Source organism: Onychostruthus taczanowskii, unplaced genomic scaffold (genome assembly GCF_017590055.1).
Source record: "Onychostruthus taczanowskii isolate IOZ18803 unplaced genomic scaffold, ASM1759005v1 scaffold116, whole genome shotgun sequence".
NCBI lineage: Eukaryota > Metazoa > Chordata > Aves > Passeriformes > Passeridae > Onychostruthus > Onychostruthus taczanowskii.
Genome location: NW_024498294.1, coordinates 318744 through 343947, shown reverse-complemented (window position 1 = coordinate 343947; position 25204 = coordinate 318744). Strand labels below are relative to the sequence as shown.

At 40.8% G+C, this 25204-nt stretch overlaps 1 protein-coding gene across 1 annotated transcript in view; it reads left to right on the top strand.

Moving 5' to 3' along the window:
* Nucleotides 1-228: 228 nt before the first annotated feature.
* Nucleotides 229-25204, top strand: part of PPARG (peroxisome proliferator activated receptor gamma) — a 51057-nt gene continuing 26081 nt past the window's right edge. The window contains exon 1 of the mRNA XM_041427565.1: nt 229-290. The gene's annotated coding sequence lies outside the window, so the exon portion shown is untranslated. The remainder of the gene's footprint in view (nt 291-25204) is intronic.

The following is a 25204-nucleotide window of genomic DNA, read 5'->3' as shown; positions in this document are numbered from 1 at the left end:
CTCCCGTCCCGCTCTTCTTCGCCATCCCTGTGGCCGCCCCCGGTCCCCATCCCCATCCCCGACCCTGTCCCTGTTGCCATCCCCAGCCCCGTCCCCGTCCCCGGCCCGGCCCGGCCCCGCTCGCTGCCAGCCCCGCTCGCCGTGGGCCGGCGGAGGCGGCGCCGGGGGGAGGCGGGCCCTGCCCGGGAGGCCGGGCCGAGCGGGGGAGTTTATCCCGCTGGAAGGGAACGGCTTCTCCCGCTGAGAACTGACAGCGCCGGCTCCGTGCGGCTGCGGGGACCGTCCCCGAGGTGAGGGGCGGCGGGGGCAGCGCGGGGCTGAGGGGCCGCGGGGCTGAGGGCTCCGCGGGCTGTGCGGACCTGGCCGCGGGGCAGCGGGGGCTGCGGGGGCTCGGGGCGGGCGGAGCCGCGGAGCCGCGGGCGGGATGCGGTGCCCGGAGCGCCCCGGCCGCGCTCCAGGTGCGGTGCCGGCGCTCCGGCCGGGGCAGCCCGGGCGCTGTGTCCATGGTGCTGCAGCGGGGCCCGGCACACCGGCAGCGGGGGATGCTCGGGGCCGCAGGGGCGATGTCCCGCCCTGCTGGGGTGGAGGAGGTGATGACGGGCACGGATGGATGGATGGATGGATGGATCCGCTGCGCGCCGTCCATCCCAGCCGCCCGTGGGGAAAGCACCGCCAGGGCAGTGCTGGGCTCACCTGGCTGCTCTCGTAATGAATGAACTGCTCTTTTTTTTTTTTTTTTTTTTTTTTCCCCTTCAATTTCCCAATCGCAGAAAGTCGGGGAGCCTCTCACAGCCTGCAACAACTGAGATGCTATGTTGAAATATATTGTGTCTTGATGGCATGCCCCAGGTTCGCAGGAGCGTTTTGTAATCTTCCTGGTGTCATTTCTCCCCAGGGTATTCTGCAGCTAGAGAGTGCAAGTTCCTGTGGTGTTGTAACTTTGTGGCCCTGTGTACACACGACAATACTATGCTGACTTAACAGGGATGCGTTTATTAATATCAGTGATGTAAGGCTGGTATTTATTGTGATCAAAAGCTCAGGGAATTATCAATTTCTATATGTCCTGTGGAGTTTAAGTTCCTTTAAATCAGATGGATCAGTTGAAATTCTCCTTGAAATAACCTGGGATTTGGATTTGTATTTGTGACTTGCTGCCCCATCTGTGAGCAAGCTTTTGCTGTAGAACACTGTTATAATGTTCCATTTAAAAATATCTATTTTCTGGTAGCAATTAGTCTATCATTTAATAAGTAAGTTACCTTTTAAAAGGTTACTATGATTTGTTACTAGTTAACCAAAAATTCCCAGTGTACACCCAGCAATTGTGACATATGATACTGAGCACTCTCCTTTGAAAAGGAGTTTCATATGGTGTGCTCTCGTTAATATCAGAACTTGGTGCATCAAGTGATGTGCTTGACATCATTATTCACTTTGGCTGTCACAAAAAAAAATTGCTGCAAAAATTGCTCAGAGATTTAATTATGAGATTACAAGAAATCACTCCTAGCAGTGTGTTAAGGCATGTGGCACAATATAAGCATGGGCTTGTCAAGGGGAGAGAGAGCTGAAAAAAAAAAAGTTGGCACTGACTTTGAATGATAACCAATCAGAAATATAATATATAAAGGTATTTTTACACAGACAGCTCTTGAGTTTGGATGTTTTTAGGCATCAGTTTTGTAAAATATCTCTCTAACTTGTGGGGGTTCAGAGATTCTGTACTTCTAAGCAGCCTTAAGATGGTCTGTGTTTCTTAGAAATGCCAAATTCCTGAATAATACACTGTATTTAACATCAGCATTCAATTATAATACAGAATATACAATTAAAACAATTAATATTCATTAATAGTTTTCCTGATAAGAATTTGTGTTTCATGTAACGAATTTGAAATGAAGGCGGTGAAATATTAGAATTTAATTGAAGGATATCGAAGGTATGCCTCTTAACCTTCCTTGTGGGACTGATAAATGCACCCCTTATCAACAGCGCTTCTGAATCTGACTCTTTTGTGGACTTTTTTAAATAACCGTAAGTCCATTTCTAAGTCAGTAAAATACATTTAGGCACTGTTTCAATTACTTTTAGTGTAATTTCCTCCTTATAGCAATGGCTAATAAATTGAATTTTGAAAACGATTTTATTGTAAAAACAAGAAAAAAATAAAAGTGGAATGAAAACCACTGTCTTGTACAAAGCTGGACCAAATAATGAAAAGTGAACTTAATGCTTTTTTTCACCTTGATTGGTGAGGCCCTCTTCAGGCCCTTTTTTTTTTTAGTGTGATCTGCTCAGAGTGGAGTTGAATATCTTTCCTAGCCCTTTTTAGTAGCCTAATTGTGAATCACTAATTGTGCCTGTTTGATATTCAGAATCTGAGTTTCTTTTACAAGCTTTTTCACGAGGATTATTCCCATGTCCTTCTCTGTCACGCAGTAAAAGTTTCCAGTGCAGTTACTCAAGAGGAATCATCCTACAATTACAAATTCTCCATGAGTCTTTTGAAGTCATGGATACAATACTTTCCATTAGTTATTGCCACTAGTTTCATTTTTTAATCACTAATAGGTTTGTTAAATCCAGCATGATATCGGGTGATAAGTGCTAGTTATTTCACTCTGTATTTCCATAATGGTGTCTCGTTTTTTAACAGCAGGATCTAGTTTTCAGGTACTTTATGCCAAATGTTCTTTGTGTGTCAGTTCACTTTTTGTGAACTAACAAGAGGAAGAGGTAGAGACAATCCAAAGCAAGAGAACATTGATGTGCTCAAGTCCATACTCCTCATGCCACAGACAGAATTTGGGGGTTCCCAATAACAGGTCAATTTAAAGGACTTCATTTACAGACTACTTGGGGAAAAAATCTCCTCCTTGCCCCCATCTTTCCCTGTGGAGGCTTTTCCAAGGCAGGATGAAAAATGGAAAAGCCGTGAGATTTGTCTTGGGATTCTCAGGAATAGGAAACATCAGTTGATTCCTACATTAAATGATAAGCCTTTTCTATTTCTTTTGTCGCTTCCCCCATCCACTTTTTATTTTCCACAAAGGGAAGAGCCCAGGGAGTTTTCCCAGTTGTGCTTTGTTTTAAATGTAGGGTAGTCCGCCTTTTTCAGTGGTGCTGCTTTCAGGTTCCAGGGACAACATAGAAAATGCTGGTGGCTAAGCAAATTATCACCCTGGTACTCAGCCCTGTGGTGAGTGGGCTTGGGATACTCCCAGGTCTTGCAGGTATAAGGAAATAGGAAGGAGAAAATAAATGTGGCAACCATAGGAAACATTTAAGTTTCTACTTCAGCATCAGCTCTTCTGCTGCAGCATGCACTTCCCTCTTCCTCCTGCTACAAAGTTGTCAGCTCTTCTCACACTGCAGGGCTAATCATAATAAATCTGTCATGGAGTTGTGCCCTTTAAATTTAGAGGGGGAGAAAAAAAAATAAAGCAAGGCCTATTCTGCAGTCTTCCTATCCGGAAACTTTCGCAGAACTGAAGTCAATTTGATGATGTTCACATTTTTCTCCCACTCCACCCACACCTTCCATTATATTATTTGGCCTGTTTGCCCTCTCATAACCACTCTATAGAACTGAACTAAACAATGACATCATTCCCCAATTAAAATTCGTGATACATGAAATATAGATATTTTTAATTACCTGTGTTGCAGTGGTACCGAGCAGCCTAGTCAAGACTGGGGCCATCTTCTTACTCAAATGAAATAATTGCCCCTGTCCTCAATACTGTGTGATCTGGGACATAAGAATGCAAAGAGTTCCCCATTTGCAATGGAGAAACAATGCAGGAAGGAGACTGAGGCAAAAAATGAAATTTAAAATTTTGGTGTGTCCATTTGTGCTTACAAGAGCAAATGATGCTGACAATGGTAATAGATTCTAATCAGCATTATGACAGAAAAAGTTAGGGATTTGTGTAATAAAGCTCCAAATTTGCAGCAAAAAAACCACCTCAACTTCTAAGCAGTATCCTCCTTCTTTACTGGGCAGTTTTTAAGCTTCCCCTGGAAACAGGAGAATATCCCCCTTAGAGAGGGGAGGAGAAGGAGCCAGCTCCAGAGCCGGGCTGTGAATTTCTGGAATGGACTAGCAGGAGATGCTCTGTGGACTTGCATAAGCCACCCCCTTTCCTCATGACTAAGCAGATCTCCTCCATGCCATGCAGGCTGCACATTCAGGACAAAGTCTATGAATTCAAGTCTCTGAATCCCAAAGTCTACTCTGCTGGTTGATAATTAGCAATTTACAAAACACAAAGCTGCCGCAGCGCTGGGGATGTACGTCCAGCACTGCGTGGGTGAACATCCGTGTGGGGTTCTGGACGTGCTTATAGGGGATGTGTGTGTGTGTAGGGAAGGGATTAACCCTGTGTTGGGAATGGCTTCCTGCTAATCTCAGCAGTGCTGAAGGGCCCTGTGTAATTTCTGATAACGCAGGGTAATAAATATTAGGAAATATCCCAACAGAAAATGCACAGAACACTCCACGCTAGCAAAGGAACTTCTTGGTTTCATGGAAGATGCATAGAATCTAAAAAATAAATCAAAATGCCAGCTTCCTTGAGGTCAGTGGCGGATGTGCTGTCTCAGTAGGATCAGGTTTGCAGTGATAAAAGTTTAGTCCTCTGTACAGTTTGCTCCCTTGCAATTACTGCTGGATTCCTGCTTGGCTGTGGGTTTAGCGTGCTCAAAATTGAGGCTCCGGCTCTAAAGGAATTGCTGCTTGCTCTGTGAGACTAAATGCCTGAAATTAAATAACCATGAGTATGTATTATAGCTTAAGCTCTTCTTTTTTTTTTTTTTTTTTAAACTTGTGAGAAATGCCAGTGTAACAGGAGGAGTATATTCAGCTGCCTTTTATGTGACCAATTTCTTAACATATTTCAGCTCCAAATGAAACGCCAACATTTTGGTGCAGTTGGTGTTAGTTTATTCTAGACTTCAAATTAGGCATGGATTCTACTTTTGGTCTTCTCACAGCTATTATTATGCCATTATAAAATAGTCTACTTCGTGCTGCTTTACGGGCTGCTGGAATTTCATGAGCTCCATGGGGATTGATGTCTTTCCTCTTTATCACAGATCAGATTGTGACATATTTTAGATTCCCTTTTGCCAGAATCCTGTAATTTTTTATAGACCTCCAGCTCCAAATCTTCTAACTCACCTGTGTGTATAAAATCCGAAATATGTGATTTGCATCAGTCATACTTTCAGCTGTATGGAATATTTCTAGGATAAGGCAGAGCAGTGGAAGTTTTCTGATTGCATCTTGTGTTTCCCTCTGAGTTTCAGCATTTACTTTGCAGAGAATTTTATATTTGCACAGAGCAGTCCTGCCCAGAATTATGATCTCGTCTTAAACTTTTTACACAATACATGATTACACCGCGTTGCATAAAATGGGATTTTTTATGTTATAATATTGCATGAGAAGTCCATAGTACTTGTGTGTTTGTTTAGATTTATTGAACAGAGAGGTTGTGTAACTGCTGTTAGTATTTGTGGCCGTGTAGCAGCAATTGTGAAGTTTGAGAGGCTTTGAACTCAGGTGCCATCTGTGTACAAACAGACTGAGGAACATTTTCACTCCCTGTGCGAGGGGAGTATTTGAATGTTGCTGTGAGCTAAGTGCTCTCCCGTGGTGCTGGGAGAGAGATGTCAGGCTACCAAAAGACTCAGATTGTTCCACCAAAAAAAGGAACTATGGAAAGAAAAATGTTAATTACAGGCTTTAACACTCACACCAAGATCTTCTAGTAGGGGTGGTCAGAAAAACAGGTTTTACTACCTGGACCTGGTGCTTTGTGGTGCTATCTAATATGGGGGCTTGTGGAAAAATGCAGCCACTTCTATTTACTGCCTTTCATAATGTACATATTTCCTCATGATAGGTTTAGGACCTGACTTTTTATGTCTACAGTAAATAAAACTGAGAGTTTATCCTTCCATCTCAAATGTGTTTTCCTTGGAGTTGCTGTTCCCTACAGTGGTATTTCAACTACAGAATTTTATGCTGAATCTCAGTTTTTAAGCTTCATGGAAGCATGTTATTATGTGGTACATTGCTAGATTGATTTTGAATCCTACCTATGAATGTAAAAAAACGAGAAACCCAAATTTTATTTTCAGTTACACCCAGAGAAATCTATAGATAAGCAAGTACAGAAGTACATGAGGGCAAAAGGTTGCTTTATTTGCTCAGAGTTTATCTGTATTCTCTAAACTTATTCGGGACCATATTCAGGGAGAAATTTTGAAGAGGCTGTAGCAGAGGGTCTCATTCCCTTCAGGATGAGGAAAAAAATTATGATATTTATTTGCTTTCTAGTACTTATTATGTCTAAACAAAGTTCTTGTACTGACTTAATGATGCAATGCTGCGGTCCCCCTGAAGTTAACCAGTGACAGGGGATGGATTTATTTCATGGAGTCACTAAAGTTCTGCAAGGGTTTCATGTTTTTCTTCCCTGCTGTCACTCCCAGATGCCAACATTTGCACTTAAACTGCATTTCTGAGATGCCTTGTTTGTACATCAAGGCATGGTAACATGTTTAAAGTTTGAAATTATTGGGAATACTAAGAAACACAAGCAACTGTTTTATTTCTTTTAAATATCCCATGCTATTGGCAATATAAATTGAGTTTTACAAATGGGTGCATATTTGGGGGTACTCATATGGAAGTGCAGACTTTTTGAGTTTTGCCTAGAACAGGATTAGAGAATGTGAAAACAAAAGTTCTACAAGTGTGCTTTCACTTTCAGAATTTCCAGCTGTTGCTGAAGCTGTTTGAGATGATAAACAAGATGAAACTTTAAGCTTTATTTAAAACAAAAGGGTTTCACATTAAATCAGCTCTCTGAATAAAATAAGCACCGTTTAAAAGGTTTCTTTTCCTGCATTTGGTTTAGATGTTTTTGCATTTACTTTACAGCTATTGCCAGATTTGCTGAATTGGCCTGGATGCTTTAGTGAAGATCTCATCTAAATAGGAGTTGTTCATTTGACTACAGAAAACAAGTTTCCAGATTGGTGCTACAAAATTTTCAGGTCTTGAATTTAAAATAGGAAAAAACAAATATTCAAGAATTCCATTGAAAAGCTCAGGGTTTTTTACCAATGGTTTCAATGTATTTTTCATTAGTAAGGCAAGGCAAAATAATTTTTTTTAATCTGATGGAAGCTCAGTTATTAGTTCCTACCTTGCTTCTTTGGGTTATTATTGTTGTTGCTGTTATTAGTATTATTATTATATTTCATAAATGCTACTGGAAGCAAATTCCAGCCCTGCTTTGCCACTTTTGGAGCAATATTTGTGATGTGAACTTGCCAGTTGTCTCAAACTGCTGAATTGTTTTTGTGACACAGCAAAGAACCTTAGGCCATGATGAACAGGAAACTCAAGAGGGTTTCTTGCACAGCTTCCTTTGGGCACTGCCCAGATTTTGTTCTCTGACCCTCGTGTGGCCAACTTCACCAGGATATTTATGTCCCCAAAATCTACTTTAGGGTCGGGCTTTGTGCAGGGATCCAGCCCCTTGGATGAAACCCTCACTTGAAATCCTTGCACTGCTCCAGGTTTTCAGACAGGGTAACACATCAGGTTATGCAAGCTGCATTCTGACACAGGTAATGACATTTGAGGAATTATTTTCTTAGATCAGGATTACTGATTTATTAAGAAATAGTGATTACAGCACAGCTGGCATGGGCAGGAATTCTTGACAGTGCTTGAAGTACTGGGAAACCCTTCAGATCAAGAACCCACCTTTCCTACAGCAGAGACATTTTCTTGTAGATGTCTTCTTGAAAAAATTTTGGCAATGAAAATCGTAATCCAGAAATAGAATATTAAAGATCTACATGGTTCATTTATATACTAAAAAACCCACTTAGCAGGGGAATGTCAGAGTCCACAGTAGCAGGTCCCATTATGAAATGAGCCTATCACTGTTTTCATTGGTATCTGTCAATTTTTTCATGAGTCACAGTTTTGTTGAGAAGGGTATTTTTGATGCAAGGGAAGAGTTGCACACAGCACAGCAGCTGTGCTGTACACTGTGAGCTGTACACAATCTGCTGTTTCATCCTTCATGATGTAACACTGAGGATGTGGAAGTCATGTGCACTTCTTGCCATTCTTCATTTTGGTGCCAATTTCGAGTAGGTGAGAGATCAGACAAAAGCCCAGAAAACTGCTGTGTATTTTCTCAATTCTGCTTTTACAAGATAACAATATTACCAGTGCCCTCCTCTTTTCTAATATTCATAAAACAGAATTTATGCAGAATAGGTGGAGTAATGTGTGATGTTAAGATTGGCTCTGGCTTTTTTAATCTTGTGAAATAGCAAGATTATCTTTAATCTTAATGGAGGCTACTGGTGTGCAGTGTGATTAGATTAATTGCAGTGGTGGATTAGGGCAGGGATCGAAGGCCAGTGTGGGACTTTGGAGGCCCAGCAGAGTAGGGAGTTGGGAAAATGGGAAGAAGCTGTCCACAGTGAATATCAGGAAGGGAAATTAATTAATTAATTAATTAAAGGAAATTTCAAAGGAAGGCAGTGGGCAGATTAGCTATGCCTGCTGGGTTTCTGTATTTATTTAGCCCTTTTTATTTTTGCCAATGAAAAGTATTAAAAAACAGGAGAATTCTTTAAAAAAATACAGATGTTTGAATTTCTTTCTCAAAGCCTAAAGTTTATTGTTGGAACCTTCTTGATTTTGAATTCTTCTCTCTGGTCTCTTATGAGATTTTCAGCTTTTCTTGGTTTAAGATATGCTGACAATGCCATAACGTGGTCTTTCACTGTATTTTGGCATCGTTGCTCATTGTTCTTTTTCTGCCCAAGTTTGCTCTGTTTTTTAAATCTAGCCTTACTTACGACTCCTCTGAGAACAGGAACTGTCTGATCTGCTAACAACAAGTGACAGCTTTCCTGTCACTGGGGACAGCAGGGCAGGCAGGGAGTGCTGCTGCAGCCCGAGGTGAGTTTAGAATAACAATAACTCGTCCATAGCCCCAATTTTCTGTCCTGAGCGTGCCTCTGACGCAGGCTGGGCAGCAGATTCCTGTCTCCTCCCTCCCCAAGAACAGGAAGGCACAGCATAAAAACCATGTGGCAGTTTTGAGTTTCTGCTCCAGCTTGACCCTTAGACACGAGGGCGACTCTTGTGTTGGCACTGGTGACTGGACATCTCCACAGAATGGCAGGGTTTTAATTTGAATTAAAAAAAAATAAATAAAAATCAACATTTTTCTGATTTTTTTTTAAATTAAAAAAAATTTTAATTTAAATTTAAAAACAACAAACCCACAACAAATTGCTAGGTGTGAAAACAGCAGGATTGTCTCTCCCTTTCCTCCCCAAAGTTTTGAAGGGAGGAATAAAGGGAGGAAAAGGGTTGAGGTGAACAAAGGAAGAGAAAGTAGAGAGAGCTTTTAATTGTCCTGGAAGGCAAGCAGGAAAAAGCAAGGAGGAAGAAGGAATTGATGCAGGCATGGTTGCCACTTTCCTGACAATTACTCCAGGAAAGGCTGATGAATGTAGTAATTATACCTGGCAGTTACTCTGTGAAATAAAGGGATTCTCTGGAGTTCAAAACAGCCAGAGTGATAGAGCACTCATTTAGCTATGAATATGGAAATGAAATAAATGAAATAAAGACAATGTAGGCTAAGTGCTAAATAGCACTGCTGTCTTCTTCCAGGGTGTCATTTAAACAGAGGAAAACATCCTCTGAGTAAGAATTCCTGAAATTAAATCAGAGAAAAAAAATGGGAAATATGCTGCAGAGGGAAGGGTGGCAGTGGGAAGAGTTACTGACAGAGCCCATGGGAATTTCCTCCTTTCATCTTCTAAAAGCCATTCTTCAGAACAGGTTCCCTTATTTCCTTTGGTGCTGAGCAGCAAATCTGGTGAAAAGGGAGTTTTCCTCTACATCCATGCACAATGTGGGTTATCCTAAAAGCTGTAGGCGATTTTGATGTGCCAGTATGTAATTCACTATTCCCAGAGTAGGAGATATAATAATAATAATATTAATAATTATAAATATGAATAATTATAAATATGAATACTTAAAACGACTTTCCAGTTCGCTGCGGTATTACCATTCTTATATTGTGGAGCCTTGAAGCAGCAAAATATCTCCTGTGATTTTATGAGACATGAAGATGGATGGGTAAATGCCTCTGTTGGATGGCAACTACAGGAATGTGATCATTATCGGGAATGGAACTTGTATTTTAGAATTTTCCATCTGTACAGAGGTTTCTGCACAGATATTTCACTGAAATGAACTGCAAATTTGGGAAAAATGTGTCAGTGCCTTTATTAGTGCTCAGTACAAGGGTGTACAAGAGACAAGCATCTCTGGTGAGATTTAGGAGTCCTGTTCATGTTCACACTGGGGATGAACCTCCAGAGCGGTGAGGACCCGCCAGAGGTACGCCCAGCAGAAACTGGGACCACAGGTAGGAGAAAAGCTGGTTCACAATGAAATAACTGAGTGCATTTGAGGAGAACCAAACAAACCCCCAAGCAATGATGTTCCCCAGTCTTACTGGACACAAAGGCTTGGACCTACCAGCAAATCAGAGACAGCTGATTTTGGGCACAGGTGAGGAGTGGAAGGGTCAATGGATGCATTCTTAGTGCTGTCCCTGCTCCTGTTCTAGCTCAGCTAATTAAGAGCCATTCCATCACTGCCCTGGAATAATTTAGGAGCCAGCAGGAGCCATGGACAATTTGCAAGAGGCCATTTGCAAATTGCCCCCCAGTTTGATGAAGGGACAAGCATGGCCAGAGTGGGAGCCCTGGTGCCCTTCAGTTTATTGACATGGAATCAGCTGAAACACCTTCCAGAGCTGTTAGCATTTCTTTTAAATTTCTTCCTGCCCTCAGAGCAAGATGATCTGTGCTTAATGTTCCACTCCTAGATTTTTAGCTCTGAAAGAGGAGTGATTTTTAATGTGGAGATCTTTTTAAGAGAGCTCGTGGCACCCAAGACACAAATTGTGTTTGGCGGAGGATGGAGTTTCATGAAAAGAAAAATCTCTGCAGGTCATTTTAGCCTGTGCTGCCTGTTTATTTGGCTGCCATGTAAATAAATAAAAGAAATAAAGTCCAGAATCTTTTAAATTACTCCAATTTTTTTTTCTCACCCCCGGTGAAACAAGTTACTGGAGTTTGTGGCAAAATTCTTCCTCTATTTATTCATCTGTCCTGAGCAGATCTTAGTGCGATACTTGTATATGATACAGTCACTGCTCTGAAAAATAATTTGAGTTTTTATTGTCCTACTGTCTGTTCCAAGAGCCAGAGACAACATTGTAACTCACCTGTAAAGAATATATTACAAACTGTTTGCTCTGAAAATTCCTCCTGGCTCCAGTGAAAGCGCAGAGGGCAAACAAAGTTCTGAAATGTGTGCACAAGGTGTGAGAGAACAGAGTTAGGCCTGGCTTTAATTCCTGTTCTGGTCCTTCAGGGCACCCTAAGCTCTGCTCACCATCTCCTGCCTTGAGTGGGATTGCAAAGGACAGCAGGAACAAGCCACATTGGCTGATTTGCCCCAGATTGTGTCAACAAATAAACCATGGAATTTTAATTTTGTGGTAATTAAACAGAAAGCATTTACACAGAAGTAAAATCTAAAAGATGAACGTGTATTTAAACACCTGAAAATTTGAAAGCTAAAATATTTGACAGTGTTGACACTATTTTAAATTTCATTTTTGCCTTAAACGTTGATAAATATTTTAAGTGTTAAATTCTTTCAGCTCTGTGATCATTGATTCAATTAAAGGAGCTGAAATTACCATGTTTTGTTGAGACTTAAAAAGAAATGTCAAGAACCTTGTATGGGTAATTAAACAGGCGAAGCATTCAAGAAGAAATACAGATTAAGCCATAAGATTTTTCAAAAGAATGAGACATTGACTTCATGATAAAAATTGGGCAATTCAGAGACTCGAAGTACAATTTCAGAAGAAATTTTAATATTTTCCCTTCAAATAATTGACTGACAACCTGAAAAACAGCATAGAGAGGAGGAAGCTGTTTCCCTTGGTAAGGACATTGTCTTGAATATGGAAATCTAGAGATGGGGAAAGCATTTATTTATCTAGGAAAAATACCTCAGCACTCCTCAAGCCCTTTTGTTATTCTTAACTAAAGAGGAATTTTTAAAGGAATTTTTTTAAAACAAAACTTGCCATTTTTTTAACCCACTAAACTGAAAGAGGGGGGATTCAGGTTGGATGTTAGAGGGAAATTCCTAATTAGGAGAGTGGGGGGGCCCTGGCACAGGGAAGCTGTGGCTGCTCCATCCCTGGCAGTGCCCAAGGCCAGGTTGGGCAGGAATTGGATCCACCTGGGACAGTGGAAGGTCCCTGCCCATGGCTGGGGTGGGACTGGCTGATTTTTGAGGTCCCTTCCAGCCCAAACCATCCTGGGATGCTGTGAAGCCATCTCCCCCTTACATGTGCTGGGGCAGCAGCACAACCACAGCCACTCCAACCTGGAAGAGCCATCCAGAAATGCAGAGTTCTGGGAGATCTTTTCCTCTTTTCTGAACCTTTAAGGCATGTTTTTCAAATTTTCTCCATCCACCCTGCAAAACCTGAGCTGAAGTGAGAACTAAACCATAAGAATGGATATCTGGTATGTTAATATCAAATCAAAATTTTCATATTTACCTGAGCTAAAATGGGAAATAAACCATAAGAATGGATATCTGGTGTGTTAATATCAGATCAAAATTTCCCAACTTCAATGGTTTGTAATAGGACTAAAAGTAACACAGATGGAGAAATAAAGGAGATAATGTGGGAATTATTGTTAATGTTAAAAAGTGTGGCTCTGCCCATATCCAAAGAGTTCTTTCAGCAGTAGAACCTATTCCCTTAGTTTCCTACAAGTATGTCTTTTTGGAATTCTTCATTGGGACTTTCTGATTTTTTTTTCACAAGTTGAGCTCAAATTGTTGCTCTTCCAATGGTGACACCAACAATTATTTCAGCCCTTTGTGTTCAAACTCCTCTACATTTTTAGTCAGTTCTAGTTGAAAAAAGCCAAGTTTCCAAAACCCTTGGGATGAAGAGAAAGACCCCAACAAAGATACGCTAGGAGTGAATATTATAAGCTTTTTTTCTTTACAATGGCATTGTCAACTGAAAAATTATTTTTAATGGGCATTATATGAATCAATCTGTTAAACAAATATTAGTGTATTAGAATGCATTCCAAAATTTGAAGTATTCTGCATACCTTTGGGATGTGCTGGCCAGCTTCTGGAGCCACTGAAATCTGGGGCTTCCAAGAAGTTCCTCACTTCAGAATGAGGCTGGATCTGAGTATTTCACTACAGGGAACTGGAAGCACCAGAAATCCCACAGGGACATATTTCCCTTTTGGTAAATCAATCATGGCCTCCAGAGCAGAAGGCCCAGAAAGGCATCTAAACATTTCCACTTCAGTCTCAACTACTTTGTCCATATATTGAATTTCCTTCCTCTGTATCTGAACCACGAGCTGTTATTCAAAAATTGTGTCAAACCAATTCATAGAGCCTGAAACTTTTCCAAGAGAATAAAAAAGCAGTTTGTGGCCTCTGGGAGAGTAAATTCCAGGGTTAATTTATAACTAAAGCAAATGTATCTATAAAAAGAAGAAAAGCTCCATAAGAAATATGTTAACAAATGACAAGAAAAAAGAGGCTTGATAAAAGATATCAGCACTTGTTTGGCACCAGTGATTTTATGACTGAGGAATTCAATTATAGGTGTGTTGGGAGTAGCAAATCACAATCCTTTAAATTACTAATGGGAGACAAAGCTCTTTATCATGGCCTGAATGTGCTCGCATGAAATGTTCAGTCCTGCCCTCTGTAAATAAACTTTTAGTGCCTGCACTGTGCATCTGCACCAGCCCTGTGTCACCACTGTAAAAAAGGTACTCCAGCCTGTGAATCACTCCTCAAACACTGCTGGAGCAGGAATGATGTTATCCATGAGATTCCTTCCTGTAACGTGGGCTGTTCAGCTGGTCCTTTTTCCTGCTGTAGTATTATTATTATTATTATTATTTTTCTGGAGTGGTGCTGGATTTGTTGGCAGGAGAGCTCGGGCTGCGTGACCTCAGAGGACTCCCAGCGATAGGCAGTGAATGCTATCGGCGGGGATTTGTTTGCTCTCTTGTTGGACACATGAGTGTCACAGAGCTCTTGGGCTGGTGATGCAGATAATGACTTTGGACTTGCCCAGGAGAGGCAGATTAGGCTGGGATCAATTGCAGATTAAGCCCTGCCTAGAGCCTGACACCACGGGAAGGCTGTCAGCTCCCTGATGTGGGAGCAGTCAACCCGTACCTCGTGTCAGCCCTGGAAGGAGGAAGGGCTGCTGCTGGAAATGCAAATTTCCCTGGTGGGGAGATCCCCCTGCTCACAGCTGGGGCAGGGAAGTGCAGAGAACTCCTCCTGAGCCTTCCGGGCTGGAGAGCTGCAGACACGGAAACTCGTAAAGGCGGCGGGCTTGGTTTGAGGCTCCTTTGAGTCTTTGTGGGGCTTTGTTGGTTTTGTTATTGCCATGACCTCCAAACCCTCCCTTTCTACTGGTCCACCCCAAACTATTAAGCCAGCCAGTTATACAAGAAGTAATAGTAACAAAGATAGTAAAAGTAACAAAAAGTAATTCACTTTATTTCATCATCGCTTCCTTTTCTTCTTGTGGCTGACAAAATACATTGTTTGCCTAGCAAAGGTTCAATGCATAAAGCTTTCACCCTGAACATCCAAAAAGCAAAACATGTCATTCTTTTTGGTTGTGTCTTTATTGACCAGTGGGTTTTACTTTTAGTGAAAGAATTATTCTCTCCTAAATAAGAACTTATTAACAGTTGTTGGTTTTTACCATCTTGAGCATTTGAAAATTTTAAAATATAAGCAACGTCATTCAACTTCTAGTTATTTAACTGTCTTTGTTGGTTTCATTGACATAGAGGTAGAAAGACTAAGAAGTGTTGGAGTACCCCATCTTAAACTATTAAAAATGTTTATCATACATAATATATAATAAGTATGTAACCACTGTGATTGGTAGTTGGTAATCTGCACATAGCACTAATATTGAGAATTAATTTTACAACCTCCTGCTTTTAGATCAGGTTCATGAAATCCCAGGGAAGTGTGTGAATTTCTGAGACAGAATCTATATTGTGAAGAGGAAAATGCAGTGCTGTAGAGGTAGATATTCCACACAGAAATAGCAATGTGTTCCAGAAAGCCAGTGCTGCCCTGGTGCTCTGCGTGCAAGCTCACAGGCCTTAAAACTCCTCACAGTTTACTCTCAGATGACACTGGGGGAAAAAAAAATTAAAAATAAAAAGGTAAAAGACTCAGGGAAATACCTTTTTTTAAATTCTGGGGGATTTTTTGGTTGACTCCCTCTCAGTCTCTAGGAATGCACTGGATGTCTGTCAAGCCCACAGGGCTGTCCACGCTGCAGAAGTGTATGAATTTGTCTCTATGCAGAGCTGCCATTGCTCTTTTCCTTATCTGTGAAGGAAACACAGCAACTCCCACCGGGGAAATTTCATCTTAACTTGATCTTAAAATAAAAAAATCAAGGGAAAGGTCATATCCTAATAAGCTGTGCAAATCTAAATTCCCAGGGAGCTTCAAAATGACATTGTATGACTAGGGCATTAACAATTTTCCAGCATGTATTTTTGAACTGCTTACAATAGTGGTTTTAACATCTCAGAACAAATAGTAAAAGCAAGACACAACTGGCAGGATCTGAGATCCTCCTGAGTGCTGTGATTCACAGCACGTGGCCCATTGATAATCCAGGGGAGCTGACAAACACAGTGGGATTGGCAGCTTTCTCTGCTTCCATTGAGATGGAGATCTCAGGAGGAAGCTTTTTACTGCTCACTCCATGTATTGTTGTGATGTCAGGATCGATAGTTGGCACTTTTCCCCCAGTCTCAGATTTTGGAGCAGTGATTCCCTCGGGTTGCTGTGGTACCTGCATGCTCTGGATGGAGATTTTGGGTTGTTATTGAGCAGGAGGCCCAGCACTCCTGTTCAAAACAGATGCTGCCATTGCTGTCCTGCAAAAGGTAAATTAAGTGTGCTGGTGGAAATTTTACAGCCAGGTTCAAAGGAGCCAGTGTTTGTCTGCAAATTATCTTGTCTGACTCAGTGTCCATACATAGAGAAAGCTGTAAAAAATAATCCATAGTTCTGAAATGAACCAAGCCCAGTAGCAGATTACACCAGAAGCAGTGCAGAAAGCAGAATTAGATCAGTTTCTGGTTGTGTTAGTGCTGCACACCATGGCACAGAGGTTTCAGCAGCTCTTCCCTTGTGCAGGGAAGGTGTGCCATGAGCTCAACACTGCTTGGAGCCCAGTGAACACCTGTCTGCTTCACAAATACTCTGCTGTTTAGCCTAATTTGTGATGCTGTACTCATAGCAGAAAGAGAAGGGGAGAGATCAACATCAGGCTCTACATTCACAAGCCCTGGCAGTTTGGGTGGGTGGATGGGATTAAATCATTGTTGTGCTTATTTCCATCCTGGTCATGTCCCTCTACACCAGGCACATCACTGCTGCTGAAGAGTCACCAGAGCTGCTGCAGAGACACTGCTCAATTTGTACAGAGTGCAGGGAGAAGGTTTAAAGCAGATGTTCTCACTTTGTTAGCAAAGGCAGGAAGGGTGTGGGAGCACTCAGCTGCTGGAGACCCCTTCTGATCTCAGGGATTGCAGCTGATCCCAAAGTTCCAGGGGCAGTTCTGCATCAGGAGAGTCTTACCCTGATATCCAGTGCTCTGTTACACTCCCCCTCACTGGGTGGAATCCAGGTGTCCCTTCACAATTTGCTTCTTGGTGATTGTCTCAATCATATTTTAACCTAATTCTTTTTAAATACAGCTGGATCATTAAAGAGATCCACCATTGGCATGGAGAAATTTGTAATTACTGAGCTTGGTTTGGCAACTAAAGAAAACTGAGACCAGTAAAAAGTGCCAGGAGCTCACCCTCAGTCTACATCAGAGCCACATGTTTGGCTGTTCACACGCCTGCTTGAGGGGTTACAGAAAGTCACAGAAATGACTTTTAGTTCCTCACACCAAAATTGCTTGCCTAGAAAAGGAATCTCCTAAAAAGAAAAATGGGGTTATGACAATAATCATTTATTGCAAAGTTAACTGTCGGTATTCTGGCCCAATTGAAGATAAATTGCTGATTTAAAAATAAACCAATCCAGTTATCAAATATCCTAAAGTCTCTGGGCAAAATTGCAGTGTGTGATTTGTGGTTTGTGTGTGAGAATGGCACATGTCTTTAGATTAAATAAATATACTTACACGTAATTATTCAAAACAGCACTTCTCAGGAAGTTAGTTCATATATTTTTCAGTAGAGAAAAAAAAAAGGCAAGACATTAGCTATTAATGTTATCAATCATAGTAAATTGTAACTCTAGTTTTTAGTTTTCTAGTAACTCTACATTTTTGGCTTGAATTGTGGAATATTCTTATGCTTAACACGACACGAAACTGAAGGATTTGGTGTTAGCTGCCCTCTTAGGTTCCTTGCAGAAGAAATTCCTACAGCAATTTAAATATAGCAAAAACCAAGACGATGACAAGAACACATGACAGAGAAGGGAACTGAAATTTTCTCAATCTCTTTCTTCCCCTCTTTTTAATGCTGTTAAAATTTAACACAGCTGCTTTGCTGGTGCCCCTATTGTTAATGTTGCATAACCCTATAATTATTAATCTTTTTGAAACACTGTTAGAACTTGATTATACACTTTTCTCCTCAAGTGAAAGCAGCAAATGCTGTCAAAGGCAGGATGGCAGCTCAGGTTTTTAATGACAGCAGGTGAATTTCCGTGAGCTGGGATCTCTGTGAGCTGTCATCTCAAAGTCAGACTTTCAGAGGATTCCAAATCCATGGGAGCAGAGGTGGCTGGGGCTCGCTGAGATTGCCACTCTCTCCACAAGACTTCTGTGTAAAATACAAACCGCAGGGGCTTTACTGCTTCACTCAAGCACTGGTAAGTTCTTTCCAGCTGCAAACACATCTCCAAAAATGACTAGTTAGGAGCAGCTGTTAAAAATAACAGAATTGTGAAACTGGACAGAAATAGCTTTCTCCTGAGCTGCTCTTAGCCCTGGATGCTCCGCTCTCCATTGGTGTCCTCAAGTGATGTCACTTGAACTCTTGGACATCTCTTGTCAAAAATAGCAAGGCCAGTTTCCATCTTCCTTGAGCAGAGGCTGGGACAGTGGCAGGGGCCCTGTGAGTGTCACTTGCCACCTGCTGACACTGTGGGTCAAAGATCACCAATATTAAGAAGAATCACATCACACACAGTTTTTAAAATGTTTATTTATTGCACAGGCAAAGAACGGTAGCAAAAGGTGTGGAATTCTGTTTATTGGCAGACTCAGATATTTAATTAATTTATTTATTATAGATATTATTTTATATTTATTTATTTATAAAGAAATATATTTATTTCTAGATATTTATTTTATTTATTTAAACACATATTTAAGCACTTATTTAAACAAATATGAATACAAACAGCCCCTGCTTTGGGGATGAGGGATACTTACAGGAGTGACAGGCAGCTCAGAAGTGCAGAATCATTTTCATGAAAATGTTTGTTCCTTTCTGGGCAAAGCAATTCAATTCCCATAGGGGTATTGGAAAAATTTTACTTCAAAATAGACAGGTTGACAAAAGTAGGAGCAAATCACATCAGACATATTCTTAGGATATTAATAACACAGACGAAGAATAACAGAAAATAAGATCAAAGAAACTTCTTCCTTTTAGTTTTCAGACACATTATAAAATCCAAGCCATGCCAGATACTTTATTAGGAAATACAGTAGGTTTTTTGAAACTGCAACCAAGTCAGGACTTTGTAGAATTTCCCATTAATGTATCATTATGCAGGTTATATTTAAGTTCTTTTTGAAGTGCATTAATGATTTTGACATTAAGTAAAAGATGAAATCGTGTTCTTTCCCCACAAATATTTTGTCTTTTTTATTGTTATAAAAGGGCTGCAGGGGGAATATTCATCTCTTAGTTCAGGTTTAGACAGCGCTTCCCCATTGCGTTTTCAGTAAATTCCTTCTGGGTTCTGAAGAGAATGGTATCTTGGGATTTTTTTTTTCCCTTGAAAAGTACATTTGGAAAAGAATTCAATATTTCCATCAACTCTGGGCTGTGTTGTAGGGGGGCTTTTCTCAGAAAACTGGGAGGAAGGTGGCAGGAGGATTCAGGTCCCCTTTTTTAATTATCACCTAAAGTTGAGCTGATAATTCTCTATTAGAGTCATGGATTATGGTATTTTCTTTTTGAGTGGTAAAGGGGGTTGAGTTTATCAATTTCAGAAGGAAAATTACGTCGCTGAAAAGAATTTGATTTGCCCAATATATAAAGTGACATCCAGGACTACCTGGAGTTTGGTAAGGAAGATGTTGGCTATAAACTTAAAATATTTACCATTATAAATTATAAAATTCAGTACTAATATTATAGTATTAATGACAATTTTTTAGTTTAGAACTCAAGATGAAGCAGTTCTGTTCTGGGGCTTTCTGGAATCATTATTTCACAGTAACTCAGACCCTGGGTGCTGCATCTGAGGCTGTTTGGGGTTTTTTTTTCTGCTGCTCAGTAGTTACTATAGTTTCAGCTACCAGTTTGCACAAAGCTTTTCTGAAGTATGTAAACCAGAAAAATCCTAATGAAATGCCTCTCTTTTTTGCTGAAAGCTAGAAATACGAAAGGAGGTGTGTTGGTACTAATTTAATTCCCAGTTTTTATAGTGGATGCTTTAGCATTCTTTCTCCCAGTTTGCTATTATTTAGTCAAACACAGGCTTTAAAATTAATATTTCTAATAACAATCCTCAATGCTTAATTTCCTTCAGAAATTCCCCACCTCTTTTTCTTCTGGAACAAAACACTGAGCACAATGTTACTTAATATTGTATTTTATACTGACTCCCCAAAAAAGAAGAATGGGGAAGATTCTCTTGAAGCTTGTAGTCCAGCAGAAGACTCACAAGTGAAAACTGTTCAAGGTCACTTAAATCTGGAGCAGAGCTCGACATGAGTTTCCTGGTGTGCATGAAATACTCCTCAGAGTGTTGCAATTGCAGTGACAGCAGCTCACCCTCCCTGTGCCCCAGCCCACACTCCAGGCCTGAAGCCACCTTGACTTCAGGAGAGCTTGAAAGCTGCCTGGAAAAATGACTGCTCAGAAAGAGGGAGCAGACAACATTGATCTAAACCTGTGATAAGCATCCAGCACTATTGAGAGCAATCCCTCTTGAATCACATGTGAAAACATGTCAACATGCTTCAGCTGGGAAATTTTTGGAGGGTCAAAAGTACAGGAGTCAGGTGACAAGGGATTGCTCTGGTGCTGGAAAGTGGCTGAGCAGGTTGGATGCTTTGCAGTTCATACAGTTGAGAAGGTTAATTTTTTTTTTCTAATTTAAAAGATGAAAGAGATCCATTTGTGCAACAGATTATAGATGTGCAAAAGTTCATGCGTGTTTATTATTACATTATTTAGTTGTAATAAATTATTACATTATTTATCATGTGTATTTATTATTACATTATTTAACCCTACTCAGTGTAGAGTAGAAAGCCTGATGTTGGATATAGTAAATTTTGGGGGACCTTTTTACTTTCCTGGTGTTTGTCTTGTCAGAATAATGTTGGGATGTCACCTCTGCTTCTCCTCCAAGCTTAGGAAAGTATGCTAATGAAAATACCCTTCAATAACTGTGTGTTAAAAACAAAATCTGATGATCCCCACTAAATTAAAAACAAAACAATCAAGTTATCAAATATCACAGAGTCTGTGGGCAAAATTGTAGTGTATGCTTTGTGATTTGTATGTGAGATGATGAATTCGGGGGCAGCTAAAAGAGGAGAGTGGTGAATGCTCAGCCCTCTTTGGTGCTATTTATCTGCTTTCTCAGGATTTGGTGTGTTGGAATTATCCTGACATCAGAGTGGCTGCAGAGGCACACAGAGAATATTTTACACTGGATGTACAGAAATTCTACAGAATTCTATATAGGAAAGTGTTTTTGCCGTTTCACTGAGCTCCCTGTATTTAATGCAGAAATGCTCAGCATGTTTACATTTATGAATGAGTTTTGCAACATGGTGCTTTTCACTTTTACAACTTGGTGATTGTCCAAGATTAAATATTTTGCCAAAACCCAGCACTCAGTCAAATCACGTGGGCCCTCCCTCCAGTCTTGCTGTATTCAAATATATTTTGCATTTTTAGTGTTGGGAAGATGAGAATGTGATGGAAACTACTCATCCTGATAGGACAGAAGCATTTTTATGGATTATTTGCAGTGTGTTTGACTGCCAGGAAAAACTTTAAAAGTGGGATTTAATTCAAGGAATGAGTATTAATTCATATGGCATTTTTTTCCTCCTCCTCCTTCTCCTCCTCCTCCTCCTCCTCCTCTTCCTGTGGGAGTATTCATTATTCTGCCATGGCAGGGAACTGCATTTAGGATATTAATGAGTGTATTTCACCCCAGTCCAGTTGTGTGCCTCATTAGCTCATCTCTTGGAAACAATACTGAAGTTTACTGTCTTGTGAACATTAAAAAGCACTGACATGACAGAGTCTGAGGAGAAGAAAAAATCCCAGGCTTCTCACCAACAGAATTCTGCATCCCTAAATTCCCTACTACTACGGCATGGATTGAGAAAACTTGATGTGGTTATTTAGTATTAAAATTGCAAAAAATTCTTCAGGATTAGTGTCAAATTTATCACAACTACAGTGTTTTAAAAGAAGATTAACTGGATATAGTGCACATAACATTTATTATGAAAGTTATTAACATTTCAAAAACAAATGCAAACTTTGTGTTCCGAATTTCATAATGGAGTACAGCCATTGAAAATTCCATACCAAATGGATACCTCAGCTATTAATTCTTGGCCAAGCACCATTTCCAAAGAATGGAGTCTGTTATTAGTATATTAAACTGCATTAAGAGACAGTTGATAATGACCTAATGAAACCAGATAAGCAGTGGAGCAGCAGATTGTCCTGTCAGTGGCTGTGGTGCTCACACAGGTTTGTGCTCTGCCACACCACCTGAAATCCTGGAAAATCAAATTTTCCTACAACACACCATGTGTGAGCACAGGATAAACTTCATAAATGTTTTTGTGCCGCGCTTTAAGGCTTCAGACAGAGCTGTTCCTTGTTGAAACATCAGCAGGCTGCTGGCTGACAGTGCCACTGGGACTTTGTGGTGCTGGGAGTTTATTTTATTAACTCTGGGCACTGCCTTGCCACTGGAGCAGTCATTTTACACAGGAAATAGGGCATTTTATGAGCCCCTAATTTCTTATGGATGTGTGTTGCGACACACCTTGATTTATCTGTGTGTAGGAGATGTAATTTAATAATGTATCTTAGCCAAAGAAGTCCTTTCTTAGCCAAAACTGAGGTTTTAGAAGTGCTTAACTTCAGGCAGGTGTTTTGATGCCATTAGCACCAATGCAACATTCAAAATGAGTGTTTTGCTCAATTTCGACCCAAACACTGAATTTCTGTCAAAGCTGGAAAACTTTCTATTGACTTCAAAGCAAGTTTGACTCCTGAAAGCACAGTCACAACTCGTGCAGATGAACCTTCTGGATTGGTCTCTTGCTCTTAAAATACATTTAATGGCAAATACGGTATTTTGGAATTCATTAATTCCTTGTAGTTGGTAAAACTTTTGCTAGACCCAGCAATACGAAGCCTGCCCAGTAGAAATAAATGCCAATTATTAAAGTATGTTGAGCCTTGGAGCCAAGCACAGGCCTGAGAATGTTAACACTCTTATCAATTGAATTGTGTGCTGCTGTTGCAGCTGACAAAGCCCTGCTATCTTGTGTCCCACACGGCGTTTTGGGGGATATTTTAGAATCAATGACTTCCTTCAGCCTGGGGAGGCACCTCCAGGGCTGGAGCAGACCTTCCCTCAGCTGCTTGCCAAAGGGGGCAAAGGGCTCTCCCAAGAAGTCAGCCCTTGCTGATTACAAAATCCAAAGTGATTCATTGCCTGTCTATCAGGATCCTATTTTAAATCACAATGATTCATAGAGAGCAACGCCCACATTTTATATAATGAGGCACTTTTACAATACTGCCAGCACAAGTCAGGGATGTGCTGCTTGTTCCTGCCTCCCTCAAATCCCTCCAAACAAACAGGAGCCACATTTCACATCTACTGAGGCACCTTGTAAATGCCAATTTATGGTCTTTGCCCCTTGAAATCCTACAGAGGTTTATTCTGATTTTATATTACCAACCAGATGACACCTTATATTTCAGATTTTTATGCTATACATTTTAGGTGTGCTTATTTTTTTTTTTTCCCCAGAGAAAATAAATAATCATCTCTATTTTGAAGAGTGGGAGAAATTTTTAAGACATTTTGAAACAAAAGGCATTGGAAAAGAAGCCTTTCTTCAGAATCACTTTTAGTTTCAGCACATGGTGTCTCACAAAGGATGACTGGAACTAGGAAAGTGCAGTTTCTCTGCTCAGGGATTTCTAAGAACAGTTTGAGGATCCTTTCCCACAAACTTTGAATCTGATTTAACAGAAATTATCTCCTCATCTCCCTGTTCTGCCAGTGCTGTGACCCCAGTAGAACACTTTTATTTCTCTCGCAGTCAGATTTTACCACCAGGAGCCCAACTCTGCCACTTCCAGAAATTTGTAGTTAAGTTCTCCATGATTTTGAAGTGTTTTTCCTTTTAAATCTGAGCTACCTGCCTGTGAGTTTTTCAGATCCATAAATCAGTATTTCTTATACTGAAATTTCCCATTGTTCAATATTCTCAATTTCTATTGAAGCGCAGCCTTGCCATCAGTTTCTTTCATACCCTGGAATAACCTGAAGTTTCGTGGATCTCTATCCAGTATCAGAATGCAACAAACCCTACATTAACAAATTAAAATAGGATGGGAGAATTTGTAGCATATCTGAGTAGCCTGTGGCATTTTTGAACTTGTTTCTCATTTGCAATTATATTTACAAGGGTTTATGTTGCTGCAAGGGTATAAAATGCTTCTATTCCAAGTAACCCAGGCCATTTTGTGTGAATTCCATGGAATAGAAAATATATTTAACACTAAACAGCTCTATTATTCCCTGAATGGGCTTTTCTTCCTTGTTTCTATTAACAACTGCCTCTTAAACTGTGTGGTAAATTTTATGGACTGTGCTATTAGTGAGCACAGCTTGTAGTTATAATTCAGCTATAGGAATAAAATACATTTCCCACTGATTTATGAGTTGCTTTCTTTTGGCCTTTCCAAGTGTTTGGATTTATACAGTTTCTCCTGGTGTTTTACTGTGCAGCCTTGCTGAGAGGATGAATGGATTACCTCCCCCTTTACCTTTTATTTTGCTTTTTGAAGGATGTGGCTGCCACAGGGCTCTGCAGCCCTTGCACCGCTGGGCTTTCTAAGCCTCACAGCCCTGGTCAGACTGGGAGATGGGGCAGAATTGACTATCCCCAGCAGTGTTTGTTTGATTTCTGAGCCATCCAGCAGTGGTCAGACTGGGAGATGGGGCAGAATTGACTGTCCCCAGTAGTGTTTGTTTGATTTCTGAGCCATCCAGCAGTGGTCAGACTGGGAGATGGGGCAGAATTGACTGTCCCCAGTAGTGTTTGTTTGATTTCTGAGCCATCCAGCACTGGTTAGACTGGGACATGGGGCAGCAATGAGCATCTCCAGCAGAGTTTGATCATCCAGCAGTGGTCAGATGGGAGATGGGGCAGCAATGAGCATCCATCCCCAGCAGTGTTTGCAGGTGTTTCTGGGTTTGCTGGCACCCTTGAACATTCCTCTCAGCCCCAGGTTGCTGCTTTTCCTTTTGCTCTCAGAGTTTGGGCCCTGTGCTGGTTCTGCAGGTTGGACAGTGGGTGGGAGAGGAGCCTTTCTTTCCTCAGCTCCTGCCCCTCCTACTCAGTGATTAACCCTTGAGGTGTGCCCTGGGCTGACAAAGCCATTTGCTCCAGAACCCTCCTCTGGTTTTATCGATTATAAACACAGAGTGTTTATTCCCTTCTCTACAAAGTGTGTT